We start from the raw sequence: 13,818 nt of genomic DNA, 5'->3' as shown, positions 1-13,818 counted from the left end.
ACATGTATGGCTGAACAATTAAAATATCTGGGGCCCCTAAAATATTTACATTTGAAATGATTGTCACTTATACACAGAATTCTGTTCCAAGTATGGACAAGATCCTTAGTTATTTAAAAACATGGATTAATGGCCCTCATCTACAATCATGATTGCTGAATTCTGAAAGTCAGGATTTTGGTTCATCATGGAAATTTGATAAATGCCTTGATTTCCATTTTAAGCTTTTTAAAAGAGTCTGATTTCAATTTAATTTTACTGTAAAATACATTCATTAATGTATAATATATACTTCCTTGAGAAAGGCTAAAAAAATTCTTATAGCAGGAACACAGATCACGTCAGTCACTGTTGAAGAAGCAATTTTTTCCCTGAGCTACTGAAGCTTTTTAATGCTGATGGGAGTGACAGTGAAGGATACAGAAGTAGCCTAAGAGTTGAACATTGGCCAAAAGAAAATGGATTGTCCAAAAGAATTCTCAACAACCAGATCGCTTATATCTGCTGTTGGAAAGCTGCTTGCAAACATCTGGCTATTAAAGCAGACAAAAAGCAACCCTCTTTACCAGAGAGTAAAGAAGCCTCATCATCACAGGGTTCTCAGGAGGCAGTCTAAGACACAATGTAAGAATATTCTGAACACATTTCCTTTCAGGAAAACACCAAATCTAAAGCTTCTTATGGGAAAATTTCCTCTGAAAAAGACCCGAAAACTAGCTGAGTGATTCCTTCACATTGGCAAATGAGAAAAGGATCACATCGAGACACTAGGAGAGACTGAGACATGGTCTTACCATAAATCCCACCGCAGCTCAACAATCCAGAATTAGGAGGGATCTCACACAACCAAAGCTTCTCCCTGAGGAGCAAAGTGTTCATACCTCATAACAGCGCCCCCCCCCTTTAATACCTGAACCTGAAATATGAAGCTGTAAAATATGTGGCTTTTTAAACCAATGGGGCTCATGTTCATGATATCCAAAGGGATGTAGTGAACTAAGAAATACCTTCTAAATGGCTCACATGCAGACTCACTCACCCCAGGGCCCAGAACAGAGGTAACCATTTGAAAAGCACTCAGACTTTATGTCAAAGCAATTCATTGCTAATCTTAAAGCACTGACCTGAGGAGCAGGGGCATGTTTGGATAATCTCCATGGATGAAGATACTGGTGGACACCATTTTCACACTCTCCCTTTACAATGCTAAAGCTGACAAGAGCTATTTTTTCTCAATGGGCGCCATCTTTACCCACCAATTGGTGGGCACCATCTCTGTGCTCTCTCTCTCTCTGCCTTGATAAAGCTGGCAGGCACTAAGTCTTTTTTCCTTCAGTAAGCACCACCTTCACTGTTGCCCTCTGCTACTGTCCAGAATACCAGTATCTCCCAGAGGGAAGCTTTTATACATGTCTGGTGCCCCAGTTTTTATATCTGGTGCCCTGGTTTATGTGGCTGCAGCCCAGGAGATTCCCCTTAAATGCCTGGCTCTGGTGGCCAGGGGGGCTTGTGTTCCTGGGTCACATGGGATTGTAACAATTGGAGAGACAGTTCCTAGAAGGCTACCATCCCTGGGGTACTGCACACACAGCAGACTGAAACAAACCCCCAGTCTTTCCTTGAAAGAGGCCTATTTGTTTGTCCTGGAGTTTTGGCTTTGTGGTGGGGGGGAGGGCTGTCTTCAGGCAAGATAAAGAGTTTTCCAGACAAGCAAAAATCTTAAGAAGTTCATCAGTATTAAACAAGAAAGCTAGTATGGTGGATAAAAGACAAAAGTAGTTAAAATAACAATAACTACAATAATTAGTTAAAGGATATATAAAATAAAAAGATATAAAATGTGACATCAAAAACATACAATTTGGGGGGAAAGAGTAAAAATGTAGAGTTTGAGAATGCATTCAAACATAAGTTGTTATCAACTTAAAATAGATGGTTATAAATAGAGGTTGTTATATGTGTCTTAATAACTACAAAGGAAGACTTATAGTAAATACACAAAAGATAATGAGAAAAGAATCCAAGCATATCACTAAAGAAAGTCGCCAAACCACAAAAGTGAGCATGAGAAGAAGAAACAGAGGAACTACAAAACAGCCAGAAAATAATTAACAAAATGGCAATAAGTACATGATAAACATAGGTTTATCATGAACATAGATGCAAAAATCCTCAACAAAATATTAGCAAACCGACATCAACAATACATTAAAAGGATCATACACCATGATAAAGTGAGATTTATTCCAGGGATGCAAGAATGGTTCAGTATCCACAAATCAATCAACATAATTATACACCACATTAACACAATGAAAGATAAAAATCATATAATCATCTCAATAAATGCAGAAAAAGCGTTTGCAAAATTCAACATCCATTCCTGATAAAAATGCTCAAGAAACTGAGAAGAGATGGAATATACGTCAACATAATAAAGGCCATATATGACAAGCCCACATATAACATCATATTCAACGGTGAAAAGCTGAAAGTTTTTCCTTTATGATCAGGAACAAAACAAGGATGCCCACTCTCACAATTTTTTTTAACATAGCATTGGAAGTCCTACCCAGGGCAATTAGGCAAGAGGAAAAAATAAAAGGTAATCAAATTAGAAAGGAAAATGTAAAACGGTCACTATTTGAGGATGACATGATCTTATATAGAGAGTACTCTAAAGACTCCACCAAAAAACTTTTAGAACTAATAAACAAACTCAGTAAAGTTGCAGGATACAAAATCAACATACAGAAATCCGTTGTGTTTCCATACACTAATAATAAACTATCAGAAAGAAAAATTAATAAAATAATTCCCAGTTATAATTCCATCAATAAGAATAAAATACTTAGGAATAAAATTAACCAAGGAGGTGAATGACCTGAAAAATAAAAACTATAAGACAGTGAGGAAAGAAATTGAAGAATACACAAATAAATGGAAAGATATTCACGGATTGGGAAGAATTAATATTGTTATAAAGTTCATACTACCCAAAGCAATATGCAGATTTAATGCAATTGCTATCAAAATTTCAATGGCATTTTTCACAGAAATAGAACAATTCTAAAATTTGTTCAAAACCACAAAAGAAACTGAATAGCCAAAGCAATCTTAAGAAAGAAAAACAAAGCTGGAGGCATCATGCTCCCTGGTTTCAAATTATATTACACAACTACAGTAATCAAAACATTATGGTACTGGCATAAAAACAGATACATAGATCAATGAAATAGAATAGACAGCCCAAAAATAAACCCACACCTATATGGGCAATTGATCTACAACAAAGGAGACAAGAATATACAATGGGGAAAAGATAGCCTCTTCAATAAATGATGTTGGGAGTATTGGACAGCTACATGTAAAAGAATCTAACTAAACTACTTTTCACACCATATACAAAAATAAACTCAAAATGGATATAGGCTTAAATGTAAGACCTGAAATCGTAAAAATCCTAGAAGAAAACATAGGCACTACACTCTTTGATGTTGGTCTTAACAACATTTTTTGGATCTGTTTTGTCAGGCAAAAACAACAACAAAAATATAAGCAAATGGGACTACATAAAACTAAAAAGCTTTTGAATAAAAAAACATTTTTTTCAAAGAAACGAAAAGGCCACCTACTGAGTAGGAGAATATATTTTCAAACAGTATATCCAATAAGGGGTTAATATACAACATATACAAAGAACTCATACAACTCAACATTCAGAAAAATGTACAACCTGATTAAAAAATGGGCAGAGGATCTGAATAGATATTTTTCCAAAGAAGACGTCAAAGTGGCCAACAGGTACATGAAAAGATGCTCAACATCATTAGTTATTAGGGAAATGCAAATCAAAACCATGATAGCAACTCATATCCATTAGAATGGCTATTATCAAAAAGGCAAGAAATAACAAGTGTTGGCAAGGATGTGGGAAAAAGGGAACCCTTGTGCATTGTTGATGGGAATGTAAATTGGTGCAGCCACTATGGAAAATAGTATGGCAGTTCCTCAAAAAATTAAAAATAGAACTACCATATGATCAAGCAATTCCACTTCTGGGTGTTTATCCAAAGAAAACAAAACCCCTAATTCAAAAAGATATATGCACTCCCACGTTTATTTCAGCATTATTTACCATATCCAAGACATGGGAACAACCTGAGTGTCCTTCGGTGGATAAAGTTGATGTGATATATACATGTGTGTGTATACACACACACACACACACACACACACACACACACACAAAATGAAATTCTATTCAGCCATAAAAAAATGAAATCCTTCCATCTGTGACAAAATGAATGGACCTTTAGGGCATTATGCTAAGTGAAATAAGTCAGAAAATGTCCAATACCATATGGTCTCACTTATATGTTAAATTAGAAAAAAACAAACAAACAAAAAATAAACAACAAAAAACCCAAGGTCATAGATACAGAGAGCAGATTGGTGGTTGCCAGAGGCATGGGTTAGGAGTTGGGCAAAATGGGTAAAGGCAGTCAAAAGGTACAAACTTCCAGTTGTAAAATAAATGTCATGGGGATGCAATGTAAAACATGGTGACTATAGTTTATAATACTGTATTGCATATTTGAAAGTTGTTATGAGAGTAGACGTTCAAAGTTCTCATCACAAGAAAAAAGAATTGTAAGTATGCATGGTGACAGATGTTAACTACACTTATTACAGTGATCATTTCATAATGTATACAATTATTGAATTATTATATTGTACATCTGAAACTAATATAATATCAAATGGCAATTATACTTCAATAAAAAAGAAGCCTCATCATACAAATCCAAGATTGCTGTTGTCATTACCGTAGATGAACAGTGTCTCTGGGAAATCTGTTGTCTGGGGCTTCAAAACAGACTTGAGGTTCTGTAATGCAGTGATGGGTACATTTCAGGAGCCTGGTGAAGCAGACCTGATGGTTGTTTTTTTCTCAAAATCCTAACTTGTGTGCATCTTCAATAAGAAGTCTCTATCATATCCAGATATATCCAGTTGACCAATCTGTTACAGAGTTTTACTAAAGACAGTTTTTATGATGTCTTGTGATCAACTGTGCAAAGTGTTCCAGTTTTAACTTGTGATATTTTTGTAATGAATTGTTTATAATATGTTGTAGCTGTACTTAACTCAGCCCATCTTTCACTTAGGATAGTTGTTTACAGACATAATTATGTGAGCACTGTTGATTTGGAGTTGACCACCTGTTAATATGTGGAAGAGATAGATGATAGTTCTTGATTCTTGTGATGAATGTCTCTATATGTTAATGATTTGTTGGTGAGCACTTAAGGTACTAGAATTGATATACATGTAATATAGCATGCTTCTGAAATACAATTTCTTATTTAATCTAGATGTTTAACAACACTATTAGAACATAAGCTTTTCCAAGGGTGTAATTTTTCCATGTATAATTTACAGTCTCTTTAAAAAATAAATATGATGTCTCTAGAATGTGTTATATGCATTTATAACAACTATTTATATATTATGATGTCAGTATTTTTAAATTACATGTTTTACATAGATATGTGGGAAAACATTTTTAAGGTGGGTGTACAGTTACAACTCTAACTACATGATACTTGTTTTTATAGTAGTAAAATATTATGCTGCATTATTACTTGCATAATCCTCATTTCACCACAAGTTAACCAACACTCTAACTGATAATAGAGACACTAAACTAGGATTTAATAAAGATTTTAGGTTAAAATACAAGTTGTTCATGCCAGTATTCTGAAGTAGTAAGTACAGCTTTTCAACAGTGGTGTGATTGGCCTCATAATTGGGTTGGGTTTTTCCTCTCTACTAAGAAGAAATTTATTGAATACAGGAAAACGTGTATGCCATGTGGGAGTATGTATTGTAAAGCCTTTAAATTTCCTTGGGGAAGAGGGGGAGGTGTACAAATTCCAAGCTTATCAGAACCTATACCATTTAAGATGCTTTGGGGATTAGGGCATGTCTGGTATAACCATCTTGGAAAAATCACTTTACAGAGGTAGGCTTCAAAGTGGTTTTAAAATGATCCTTCTGTTAAAGGTTTTAGTCATTTACATTGACTAAAATTTAAATAAATGTGTTTATCATCTTCCTCCAAAAAAGATCCATAGCAAAAAGTGAGAAAAGTTAGTTGCATCCCCCTTGAGATTAGGAAAAAGCTAAGGGTTACCACCACTATCACTAATATTAGAGATCCTGACAAACACATATGTCATAAAGGAAATAATAAGTAGAAGGACAAAACACTCGGTTTTTGCAGAATCAACAAACTACAGAATTAATAAGGAAATTCAGGAAGCCTACCAGATAAAAGATTAAATTATAAAAATCAATAGCATTTAACTACATTAGCAATAATCAATTAGAAATATAATTTTAAATTAGCAACAAAAGCAGTAAGACATCCACAGATTAACTTAATTAGGCATATGTAAAACCTTAATGGGGAAATTTTCATAACACTATGAAAAAAGTGTTATGTGTCTTCACAAAGAAGACTATCTGAATAAATGGAAAGTTATTCCAACAAGTGAATAATATAAAAATGCCAATTTTCTCTAAAATAATCTATAAATTCAACACAATGCAAATCAAAATCATAGTTGGATTTTGTTGATGAACTTGATAAACTTACTCTAAAATTTATATGAAAAAATAACACATACCTAAGTCAATCCTGAACAAAGGAGGCCTATCCTCCAAATATTAAGACAAATTTCAAACTTATAATAATAAAAATAGCATGATATTGTTGCAATAACATAATAACATACAAATATAACAAAATAAAACTTGGAGTCAGATCTATTTATTTAAAGAAAGTAAACACTGAATGTCCATCAACAGAGGAATGGATAAAGAAGATGTGGTACCTATATACAATGGAATATTACTCAGCCATAGAAAGGAATGAAATTGGGCCATTTGTAGAGACGTGGATGGACCTAGAGAGTGTCATACAGAGTGAAGTAAGTCAGAAAGAGGAAAGCAAATATCATATAATAATATGTGATATATGCTTACATATATGTGGAATCTAGAAAAATGGTATAGATGATCTTATTTGCAAAGCAGAAATAGAGACACAGACATAGAGAACAAATGTATGGATACCAAGGGGGAAAGAGGTGGGGTGGGAGGAATTGGGAGACTGGGACTGACACATATACGTTATTGATATTAGGTGTAAAAAAGACAACTGATGGGAACATACTATATAGCACAGGGAACTCTATCTAATGCACTGTAGTAACCTAAATGGGAAGGAAGGCTAAAAGGGAGGGGATATCTCTATGTGTATGGCTGATTCATTTTGTTGTGCAGTGCAGGCTAACACAACATTGTAAAGCAACCATACTCCAATAAAAATTCACAAAAAAGAAAGTAAACTATAAAGGTGGCAAAAACAAGTAAAATGGGGAAGAGCTGAATTGTTTAAGACATGGTATTGAGAAAACTTGCTCACTATATGGAGAAAAAAATTAAATGGATCCCTAGCTAATGGCACATAGAAAGGTAGATTCTGGCATTATTAAAGATCTGAATGTGACAAAATTATAAATAGAAGATAATATAGCCCAATATCTTTGTGACCAGAGGTGGAAAGGACTTTATAAACAAAACTAAAAAAACACAAATCATGAGGCCAAAATTTGATTACAAATTATGTTCTGTTCAACAAACAACACCATGAACAAAATGAACAGATGAATGACAAATTGGGAAAGGATACCTGCAATGTATAGAACAGGCAAGGGACTAATAACTAAAATATAGAAACTCTTGAAAATCAAAAAGAAAAATCTATCTAGAAACCCCAATCTATCTTGAAACCCCAGAATCAGAACACTTCTCACTCCTTTCACTGTATTTGGCTGGCCTGAGCTGCCATCATTTCATACCTGGATTAATCTAATTATCTCAGTCACTCTTTATTGTCTAACTCACTCCCTAAGTGATCTCATGCATATTATATCTTTAAATATCATCTACATGCTGATGACTCTTAAATTTCTATCTCGAGTTCACACCTCTTCTCTAATTTGGCTACACGTGTAGCCAAATACCTACTTGATATTTCCACATCTTAAACTTTATTTCAAATTTCTCCATTTCATTAAATGACAACTATTTCCATTGGTCCAGACCAAAACCTTGAAATCATCTTTTTCTGCTCTTTCCCCCTCCCATCTCACATCTAGACCATCAAAATATCTCATCGGATCTACCTTAAAAACCCATCCTAAATATGACCACTGCTCATCACTTCCAAACTACCGTCATCTCATCATCTCTAAACAGAATTACTGCATTGCTTCCTAGATCATCTCCCTAATTCCTCCCTTGCCTACTTATAATCTCTCCTCAACACAGCAATCGGATTGGTCGTGATAAAATGTAAGTCAGATCACGTCACTCCTCTGCTTAAAATCTTCCAATGGCCTCCCAATCTACTCAAACTTCCTATTATGGCCTGTAAGACCCAACATAATCTACTTCCTGCTCTTCTTCCACTTTTAACTTTCTGACCTTTTCACCTACCCTTCTCCCTGTGGCCTACTCAATTCCAGAACACTAGCAGTCTTGCTCTTCTTGATCAGACCGAATACACTCTTGCTTCAGGGTCTTTACCCTTGCTGTTCCTTTTTCTTGGAATTTTCTCCCCTTCCTCGAATACTCTTCTCATAGTTGCCTCCCTAGCTCCTTATATCCATCAGGTCTCAAATTAAATGTCACTGCCTCAGGAAGATTTATACACCTCTCCCTCTACCCTGTCACATTATCTTCTTCTGCTTCCTTCATAGAACTTACCTAATTTTGTAAATATGTATGTATCTATTGGTTTCTTGCTTATTACCTGCTTTCTCCCCTAGACTGTAAAATGTATGAGGGCAGAGGTCACATCGGTTTTACTAACCAATTTGCACTGCAATATTTATTAGTGACCCCTAATTTATTTTTTAAATTGGACATTTGTATTTCTTCCTTCATAAATTTCCTGTCTATATACTAATTTTTCTTTTACTACTCTTTTAAAAAAAATAAGTATCCTACATGTAGTAACAATATCTTATGTGTTAAACATCTTTTTAGGGTCTCAAACTTAGAAAAATCTATCTCCATCCAGAATTCAGATAAATTTTCACTTATATTTTCTTTTAATTCTTTTATTTTTAAGCTATTTTACCTTTAATCTGCTTGTAATTTATTTTAGCATATGGTAATAAACAGAGATCTAATTTTGTTTTTGACAAGAGACAACTTGTCCTAAAGCCATATATAGTCCTCTCTTGGTATCCATGGGGGATTGGTTCCAGGAACCCCCATAGATACAAAAATCCATGCTTAAGTCTCTTATATAAATGGTACAGTATTTGCATATAACCTACACACATCCTCTCATATACTTTAAATCATCTCTAGATTACTTATAATATCTAATACAGTGCAAATACTATGTAAATAATTGTAAATACAATGTAAATGCTATGTAAATAGTTCCTGGCCCATGGCAAATTAAAGTTTTGTTTTTTGAAACTTTCTGGAATTTTTTTCTGAATACAGTTGACCCATGAACAACACAGGGGTTAAGGATGCCAACCTTCCACACAACTGAAAATCCACATATAAGGGCTTCCCTGGTGGTGCAGTGGTTAAGACTCTGTGCTCCCAATGCAGGGGGGCCGGATTTGATCCCTGGTCAAGGAACTAGATCCCACATTCATGCTGCAACTAAGAGTATGCATGCCACAACTAAGGAGCCCACAATCCACAACTAAGGAGCCCGCCTGCTGCAACTAAGACCTGGTGCAACCAAATAAATAAATAAATATGTTTTAAAAATTATATTAAAAAATGAAAATCCACATATAACTTTATGGTTGACCCTCCATATTCGTGGTTCCTCATCTATGGATTCAACCAACCACAGATTGGGTAGTACTTTAGTACATATTTATTGAAAAAAATCTGCATATAAGAGGACCTGTGCAGTTCAAATCCATGTTGTTCAAGGATCAACTATATTTTCAGTCTGTAGTTGGTTGAATCCATGGATGTAGTTGGTTGAACAAGTGGATATGGAGAGCTGACTGTATTGATCAATTTTTCCTTTCTGCCACTGAAGTGCTAGATTTTTCTAATATTAAACTTTTATATACACTCAGCATCAGAGGCAAGAGGCAAGATTTCTATGCTATTGTGATGATATTAATACAGGATCACAAGAATGTCTGGCTTTTATTAGTTACTCCTCTCCTTGAGGCTTTTGAAAAACTTTGACTTAAAGTCCTAAACAAAGCTTCCTCATTCTAGCCCCTTGAAACTAAGATAGCTCGATCTGCAGTGCAGGCATAACACAGAAAACCAGTTATATGAGTCTTAACTCATATAACCAGTTTACCCATTTGCAGGCACAGATCAACTTAACACATGGAAGTAGGCAGTGAAATAGAGAGTGCTGAGATGAGAGAAACAGTAACCCTGCCCACTAGTAAGGCATTGTCCAACAAATATCCTGGGTTCTGACTAATCAGATTAATAACATTTCCTTTGTGAGGAGACCTAAGGAGGGAGGTAGAAAGAAGAAATGTGGGCTAGTAGTGGAATAGTTGTATTCCCATAGCTGTTGACAAAGATAGAACTTTGAGTTTGTTTCAGGGATTTTTTTGTCCTATTAATTATTTTTTAATAGTACCATGCTGCTTTAATTATTGTACCTTTATAATATGCTGTAATATTGGGTTGTGCTAGTCTTCTCTCAATCTTTTTTATTAAAGAGTAGTTGATTTACAATATTGTGTTAGTTTCAGGTGTACAGCATAATGATTCAGGTTTTTTCTGATTATATTCCATTATAGGTTATCACAAGATATTGAATATAAATCCCTGTGTTATACAGTATATCTTTGTTGTTTATCTATTTTATGTATAGTAGTTTGTATCTGTTAATTCCATACTCCTAATTTGTCCCTTCCTCCTTTCCTCTCCCCTTTGGTAACCATAAGTTTGTTTTCTATGTCTGTGAGTCTGATTCTGCTTTGTATATAGACTCATTTTATTTTATTGTATTATTTTTTAGTTTCTACATATAAGTGATATCATATAGTATTTGTCTTTCTCTGTCTGACTGACTTCACTATGTATTATATTCTCTAGGTTCACTCATCTCATTCTTCTTTAAATACTTCTTGGATCTTCTTGTCCAGGCATTCCTTATTCTTCCAAATGAACTTTATATACAATCATTTCATTTAAGTATACAAATGTCCAATTGTGATTTTGATTAGAACTGCTTCAAATCTATAAATTATTTAAGGTAAATCACCTCCTATTAAGTAATGGTATTTTGCAAAGTTCCATTCTCAGCTCAATGTTATTGTCACTTTACACACTATCTCACTAGGTGATCTCACATATGATCATGATTTCAACTATCATTTATTGTAGTTACTGGTGACTGTTAAAGCTCCACATTTTTTCAGATGTTTCTTCCAAATTACAAACCCTTACTCAAATTGAGTACAGCCTCCTATTCTTATCAGTGCTCTCTTTTCCACCTGGATGTCTTACAGGTACCTTATATTCAAGACAATCAAAAATAAACTTAATATCTTCCCCCTCTAAATAAACAAACAAACCAACAAACAAAAACACTCCGTACTTCGTGTTTTTTTATCTTCTTTTGTGAGTGGTACCACCATCTAGGTGCTTAATCCAAAAAATAGTTTGTTATCCTTAACTCTACTATCTCTCTTATCCCCTAACACCTGTACAATCATCATGTCCTATTGATTATCCATTAACATCCCTCAAACCCAACTAATTCTCTCAATCCTCATTTCCTACCACTTTTGTTAAAGTCATTATCTTCACTTGTATGTACTGCTACAACCTTCTAAATGTTTTCCCTGTTTCCAATGTATCCCCTTTCTCCTTTTACTCATTTATTGATGATTTTAGTACCTGGATCACCATCTTCCTTTCCACCCCAATCTCTACCACTCTTCTGAGTAACTTTAAAGTCTATATGGATGAATCATACAACACTCTAGCCTTTCAGTCCCTTGATCTCAAATCCAGTAACTTTCACTTCCACTTTACTTTAGCCCCTGGTCAAACCCCAGACCATCTCGTCACCTGAAATTGCTCTTCTTAAGTCTTAAAATTAAGCCACACTCACTGTTTCCATTCCCAAATCTCCCAATTACTCTTTATTCCATTATAATCTGGCTTCTTTCCCCACCAATTTATGAAAAGCACCAGCCATTCCTCTGTTGCTATATCCAATGGGAAATTTTATGTTACCTTATTTAACCTCTCTGAGGAAGCTGAAACTGTTGACCTCTTCATTTTTGAAATGATCTTCTTTTAAACATTTTTGATACAATCTTATCCTGGTTTTTCTTCTAACATCTTGCTCACTTTTTCTCACGCTTACTTTTCAATTAGTACCTCCCTTAAAAGTTGGTTTTCCTCAGGGTATCATTCTAGGATTCCTACTGTCCCATTGAATATACTCTTCCAGGGTGACTGTGTTTATTTCTTTGCCTTCAATTACTACTTAAATGTTGATGTCTTTCACATCTATTCCCTCAGATCCTACCTTTCTTTTGAGCTTTGGACCTTTATGTCTATTAAATATCTCTATCTGGTTGTCTTACAGACATCATAAATTCAAGAAATTCAAATGTGAACTCACCATCATCCATTCTTCCCCATCCCAAATCAGTTTCTGCCCATGTTCCCTATATTGGTGAATGACATTACCATATATCTGGTTGTCCAGGCCAAAAATGTGGGAATCATTCCAGGATTTTCCTCCAAATATGTGGTTATCATTCAAGAATCCTTCTCCTTCTCACCTTCCATATCCAGTTAATCAAATCCTGTTGATTCTACTTACTTGATCTTTTTAGAACCCTTTCCTCAACGTCAAATTTCATCTCTCTTACTACTGAATCTTTACATATTGCATTCCCCACATATGGAACTTCCTTTTCCCTGCTTTTCTTCCACACTATCACTTTACCTGTATACTTACTTCTCATTCTTTAGATTATTGGTTCTTAAGGTGTAGTTCCTGATCCAGCAACATCAGAATCACCTAGGAACTTGTTTGAATAAGAAAATTCTTGAACCCTATCCCAGACCTACTGAATCAGAGGCTCTGGGGTTATTCCCAGAAATCTATGATTTAACAGACCTTCCAGGTGATTCTGATGCATGCTAAAGTTTGAGAACTACTGATTTAGATCTCAGCTATCACTTACTCTGGGAAATCATCCTTGACCATCCAAACTTTAGATTAGGTACCCTATTCTACACTTCCATGGCACATTTTTAAAGCCCCTATTTAACAGTTAAAACACGGCATTATAATTACCGGTTTACTTATCTCTCTATCATAATAGCCCAAGTTTTTTAGGGTACGAAAAAGTATTATTCCCCACTCTTTCCATAACTTCTAACATTTTTCCTGTACCCAGTAAGCCTCCAGTAAGTGTTTATTCAGTGAATGAATGCATGGAAGATAATGTGATCAAGATTATGGTAACCCTACATTTAATATTAGAAGTTTAGTATATGACTGGAGTTAGGATTTAGTCTGTACTAAGAGGACAAGAACTTTATCTATGGCTGGGTTTAAGGATCAGTTTGTGGTCTGGGACAGGCCAGTCTCTAGTCATGATTAGGAGCTCAGACTATAGCCAAGTTTAACTTCAGATCTAGAGAGGGTTAGAAGCTCAATCTGTATTCAGGGTTAACGACAGTATAAGGCTCCATGTG

At 34.9% G+C, this 13,818-nt stretch overlaps 1 protein-coding gene across 7 annotated transcripts in view; it reads right to left on the bottom strand.

Annotated features, from left to right (window-relative positions):
- HEPH (hephaestin) overlaps positions 1 to 13,818 on the bottom strand; it is an 80,502-nt gene that overhangs the window by 19,533 nt on the left and 47,151 nt on the right. The gene's annotated exons all lie outside the window — the stretch shown is intronic.

The sequence above is a fragment of the Balaenoptera physalus genome (genome assembly GCF_965194825.1).
Source record: "Balaenoptera physalus genome assembly, chromosome: X".
Classification (NCBI taxonomy): domain Eukaryota; kingdom Metazoa; phylum Chordata; class Mammalia; order Artiodactyla; family Balaenopteridae; genus Balaenoptera; species Balaenoptera physalus.
Note: the sequence above shows the minus strand (reverse complement) of the source record. Positions and strands in the feature narration are given on the sequence as shown.